Below are 6,042 nucleotides of genomic sequence, written 5' to 3' on the forward strand. Positions count from 1 at the left end.
CACAACAGTAATGCAACATAGCCACGTAAAAGCTCTTCAGTTTGACATAGTCCCATCTGTTTACGCGTGCTTTTGTTGCTCTCGTGCAGGGAGACACATCCCCAAAACTGTTGCTAAGACCGAGGTCGAAGAGTTTACTGCCTGTTTTCTTCTAGTTGTATGGTTTCAGGTCTTACATTTAAGTCTTTCATCTATTTTGAGGTGATTTTTGCATATCATGTAAAAAAGTGGTCCAGATTCTTCTGTTGCTGCGCTGCTGTTTTGCATGTATGTATACAGTTTTCCTTACACCATTTATTGAAGAGACTGTCATTTCCCTATGGTATATTCTTGCCTCCCTTGTCACAGAATAATTGATCACATATGCATGTTACTATTTCTGGGTTCTCTATAATGTTCCTTTGATCTGTGTGTCTGTTTTTATGCCAGCACCAGGCTGTTTTTATTAATTAAGCTTGTAGCAGCATAGTTTGCAATCAGGGGGCATGATACCTCCAACATCATTTTTCTTTCTCAAGATTGCTTTGGCAATTCAGAGTCTTTCATGGTTTCATATAAATTTTAGGGTTATTTGTTATAATTCTGTGGAAAATGTCATTGGTGTTTCCATTGGGATTGCACTGAATCTGTAGACTGCTTTGGGTAGTATGGGCCTTTTTACAGTATCAGTCCTTCCAATCCATCAGCATAATACATCCTTCCATTTGTTTGCACTGTCTTCGATTTCTTTCATCACTGTCATAGTTTTTCAGAGTACAGGTCTTTTAGTTCCTCAGTTAAATTTATTCCTAGGTATTTCATTCTTTTTGATGCAACTGTAAATGGGTTTTCTTAATCTCTCTGATAGGTTGTTACTAGTGTACAGAAACACAACATATTTCAGAATATTAATTTTGTATCCTGCATATTTATGTACAGGTATGTTCCCTCTATAACCACTCGGTTAAGAATTTTTGTCATGAGTGGATATCAAATTTTGTCAAATACTTTTTATCTATTGAGATGATCATACAGTTTTTAACTTCCATTTTTTATTCTTGGTTTTGTTGATGTGAACCATGTTTACTGATTTAGAATGTAGAACCATTCTTGCATCCCTAGAATAAATCCCACTTGATCCTTTTAATGTATTGGTGTATGACCCTTTTAATGTATTGAATTCACTTCAATACATTATTGAAGTGAAGCTAATATTTTTTTAATCCTCACCCAAGGATGTTTATTGATTTTAGATAGGAAAGGGGAGAAAACAGATACCTGTGTGAGAGAGGAGTATCGACCAGTTGCCTCCAGTATGGGCCCTAACCTGGGATCAAACCTCAACCTAGGTATGCGCGCCCTCACAGGGGATCAAACCAGGATGGCATTCCAACAAACTAGGCCACCCAGCCATGGCTAGTATGCTGTACATCTGTGTCCATCAGGGATAATGGCTTGTGTTCTCTCTCTCTCTCTCTCTCTCTCTCTCTCTCTCTCTCTCTCTCTCTCTCTCTCTCTCTCATCTTTGTCTGGTCTGGTATCAGGGTAATGTTGACTTCACAGAAACAGTTTGGAAGTGTCCCTTCCTCTTGAATTTTTCAGAATAGCTTGAAAATATATAGGTTTTAATTTTTCCTACTAATGTTCGATAGAATTTACCTGTGAAGCTACCTGGTCCTAAACTTTTGTTGGTTCAATTTCCTTACTAATATAGTCTGTCCAGATTCGATTTTGTTACTGATTCAATTTCATTATTAATAGTCTGTTCAAATTTTCTATTTTTTCCCTTGTTCAGTCTCAGAAGGTTGTATTTTTGTAGGTGTTTGTCCATTTCTTCTAGATTGTCCAATTTGTTGTCACAGTATTCTTTTACGATCCTTTGTGTTTCTGTGGCCTCAGTTGTAACTTCTCTTTCATTTCTAATTTTATTTATTTGGGCTCTGTTATTTTCTTGGTAACTGTGGCTAAAGTTAATTTTATCTTCTCAAAGTACCAGCTCTTAGTTTTATTGATCTCAGGGGTTTTTTTGGTTTCTTTTTTATTTCCGCTCTATTTTTTATTGTTGTAATTATAATTGTTTTCACTGACTTTGGGCTTTGTTCTTTTTCTAGTTCCTTTAGTTGTAAAGTTAGATTGCTTATTTGGGATTTCCCTTGTTGTATAAGGTAGGCCTGTACTCCTTCTTATAACTACTTTTGCTGAATCCCATAGAGTTTAGAAAGTTCTGTTTCCATTTTTGTCTCAATATTTTTTTTCTATTTCTTCTTTGATCCATTTGTTTAATAGCACTTTGTATCTGATTTCTTCTTATAATTGATTTCTACTTCAGTATGTTGTGGTCATAAAATATAGTTGATTTTTCTTCATGCGTTTATTGAGACATATTTTGTGGCCTCATATGGTCTATCCTGGAAAATGTTCCATGTCCACTTATATTCTGCAGTTTGGGGATGAAACGTTCTATAAATATCTATTAAGTCCATCTGGTCTAATGTGTCATTCAAGGCCACTGTCCCCTTGTTGGTTTTCTGTCTGAATGACCCATTGATGTAAGTGGGGTATTAAAGTCCTCTACCAGTATTATGTTCCTGTCAATTTGCATTGAATCAATGCCCTCTGTGGTTGATAATATTTATCATACTTAGGTGCTCCTATATTGAATCTATATATACTTATGTTATATCCTTTTCCAGGATTGACCCTTTTATCATTATATGACGTCCTTCTTGATCTTTTACAGTGTGTTTTAAAATCTATTTTATCTGCTACAAGTATTAGATTAGTTGTAATACTGCTGTGGAAAATGTCATCAGTATTTTCACTACCCCAGCCCTCTTTTCATGTCTATTTGCATAGAGTATCTTTTGCTAACCCTTCATTTTCAGTCTTGTGTGCCTTTCAATCTGAAATTAGTCTCTTGTTAACAGCATATAAATGAGTCTTATTTTATTATCCTTTCAGCTACCCCATGTCTTTTCTTTAGAGCAGTTAGTCCATTTACACTTAATTACTGATATTTACTTATTGCTATTTTTTTCATTGTCTTTGGTTGTTTTTGTAGTTCTTTCTCTGTTCCTTCTTGTCTTGGTTCCTTTCCCTGTGTCTTGCTAGGGTTTTTCAGTGTCATGTTTGGGTCCCTTTCTCCTTATTGTCTGTGTAAACCTTTTGTAGGTTTTTGGTTTGTCATTATCATGAGGTTCATATACATCAACCTATATCCACAGTGGTGTGTTTTAAGCTGATGGGCACTTATGTTTGATGAATGCACTCTGAACATGCTACATTTTGACCCCCACACCCAGTTTTTGTTGTCATAGTTTGTGTCTTTTTGTTTTGTGTCCCCTAACTACATTTGTAGTTAGAGTTGGTCCTCCCATTTCATAACCTTTTAAGTAACTAATCACCAGTGCAATTTCTTCATTTCCAGTTACAACCTTTATTTTTCTGCTTTAGAAAAACCTTTTAATATTTCTTATAAAGCCAGTGTGGAACTCCATTTTGCTTGTCTTGGAAATGCTCTCTTCTTCAATTCTGAACAATAAACTCTCCAGGTTACGTATTCTAGGTTGTAGTTTCCTTCCTTTCAGCACTTGAAATGTCTGTATGTCTTGCCACTCCTTTCTGGCCTATGGTTTCTGAGAAATCAGCTGACAGCCTTATGGCACAGGTGGCAAACACAAGGCCAGCAGACCGAATCCGGCCCTCCACCGGTCCCAGTACCTTGTTTCTACCCAGCAGCATCGCCGAGCTCCTTGCCCCTAGTTAAGGAGTAGTCACAGTCCTGAAATTACATTTGGCTTGCAGGCAACCATGAGGCTGATGTGGCCCCCAGTGAAAATGAGTTTGATACTCCTGCCTGATGGGATTCCCTTTGCACATCCCATGTGACAATGTCTGGGGTGTGGCTCTCTGGGTTCATTTTGTTTGGAACTGGCTGTGCACTCTAGACCTGGAAATGTTTCCTTCCCCAGGTTAAGAAAGTTTTGTTATTTCTTCAAATAAGCTTTCTGTCCCCTCTCTTCTCTTTCTGGGACACTTATAACACAAATGTGAGTAAGCTTAATGTTATCCCAGATGTCCCTTAAAGTATTCTCATTTTTTAAAATTATTTTTTCTTTGGCTGCTTTGATTGGGTGGGTGATTTCCACTATTATGTCCTCTAAGTCACTAATTTGTTTAACTGTGTTACCTGCTTTTGATTTCCTCTAGTGTATTTTTCATTTCAGCTATTACAGTCTTCAGATCTGATTGGTTCTTTAGTAAAGACTTCTTAATTTATTTTTAGTGAGAGGGGGAGGGAGTTGTGCACCCCCTACTGGGGACCTGGCCTGCAACCCAGGCATGTGCCCTGACTGGGAATCGAACTGGCAACGCTTTGGTTCGCAGACTGGTTCTTTATTATATATTCTCTTTTTTGAAGTTCTCCCTAAGTTGCTCTATTCTTCTCCCAAATTCAATAAGCATCCTTATGATTGTAACTTTGAATTCTTTATCATGCAAAGTACTTACTACTCTTTGAGGGTTTTTATGTTTTTCCTTGTTCCTTCTTTTGAAAAATATTGTCTTTTTCATTTTACTTAACTTTCTGTGTGTACTATGAATCAGAAAAAACAGCTCTCTCCCCTGACCTTGAAGGAGTGGCCTTGTGTAGGAGCAACCTCTGTGTAAACTGTGTGCGCTGGGCAATTTTAGCAGGCTGGCTGGAGCTGTGTGGGCGAGCATGGTGCCCTGGGTGCCAGCTGAGGCGGCGCGGGCCTCTGAGGGCCGGCACAGATGCACTGTAGCAGGCATTCGGAGGCAGTCTGAGGTGCAAGGCCCTAGGGGGCAGCTGCTGGAACCAGGGAAGCTGTGGAGGCATTACAGGGCTGCTAGAGTGCTTGGCCCTAGCTCCCTCCCATATCTAGCTGGAGGGGAACATAAACCCCTCCAGGGGCCCACTGGTAGCTCCGATTCCTGAGTTCCCACAGTTCCACCCCTATTCAGCAGGCACTTTGGGTAAGTAAATGTTTGGGGTTTTTTTCCACGTATAGTTTTTTGGTGCCCTTTAAATCACTGTTTTATCACTGTCTCCCAGGGCAGGCGAGCCTGCTCACGCAGACCCCTCAGTGTGATCCCCCTTACTGCAAGTCACCCCATCAAGGTAGGGTTCCTGTATCTCTCTCCATCTTCCCTACTTTTTCTAAGCGGTCCCTTGCTCATTTGTTGTGAAGAAGCTGTGTAGCTGGCCCTCAGCTGTTCTTCAGGAGGAACTGCTCTATGTGTAGGTGATGAGGAGGTATTCCTAGGCCACCGTCCTAGACCCCTCTCCATTCCTGACCTTTCTCAATGACAGGGTTTGCTGATGGTCTGTTGTTTGCCTGTCTGCACACTAAGTGCACCGACTCATGAGCCCGGACATAGCATTGAAAACTGCCATGTCCCATTACTACAGTATAGAATTAACAGCAATTCAAATTTTTGGATCATGTCTTAAACCAGTAGTATTTTCCCCAGACTCACCTACTCAACTTTTTAGTTTCACACTCATGTAACTGATTCCAAGCTAGAATATTCAGAATACCACAACCCCTCCTGCAAGTGGATGACAACTAAATGTGGGAAAGAATCAGGTTCATGTACAAACTATAATCAACAAACTTGAAGGATATAGTTTATGGGGAAAGACCAATTCCAGTCTTTTAAAATATAAATTTTGGCACATTAACAGCTTAATGCTTTGATTTTTTTCCCCATGCATTTAATAAATAATCTACACTGGATAAAAGCAAGCTGTTGGGCCAAGTTTTAGAATTTATAGTAGAACCTATAAAAAAACACTAATGATGGCTAAGAAGAGACACATTTCTGATGCTGATACATCAATTCTACAGGACTGAATGACTAACAAGGCGGACCATAAAACACCCAGGAAGAGCATGATGCTGACAGCCCAGAGGCTGGAAGGCCTAGTTTTGTTACTCTTTGAGACATCAAGTTCATTTCTTCAAAACAAATGCTGCCAGAGGTTTTCTTCTTCTGCCAAAGTTTACTGTTAAAAACATCACCAGAAACACCAGAAACAAA

Source organism: Phyllostomus discolor, chromosome 7, assembly GCF_004126475.2.
Source record: "Phyllostomus discolor isolate MPI-MPIP mPhyDis1 chromosome 7, mPhyDis1.pri.v3, whole genome shotgun sequence".
Lineage (NCBI taxonomy): Eukaryota > Metazoa > Chordata > Mammalia > Chiroptera > Phyllostomidae > Phyllostomus > Phyllostomus discolor.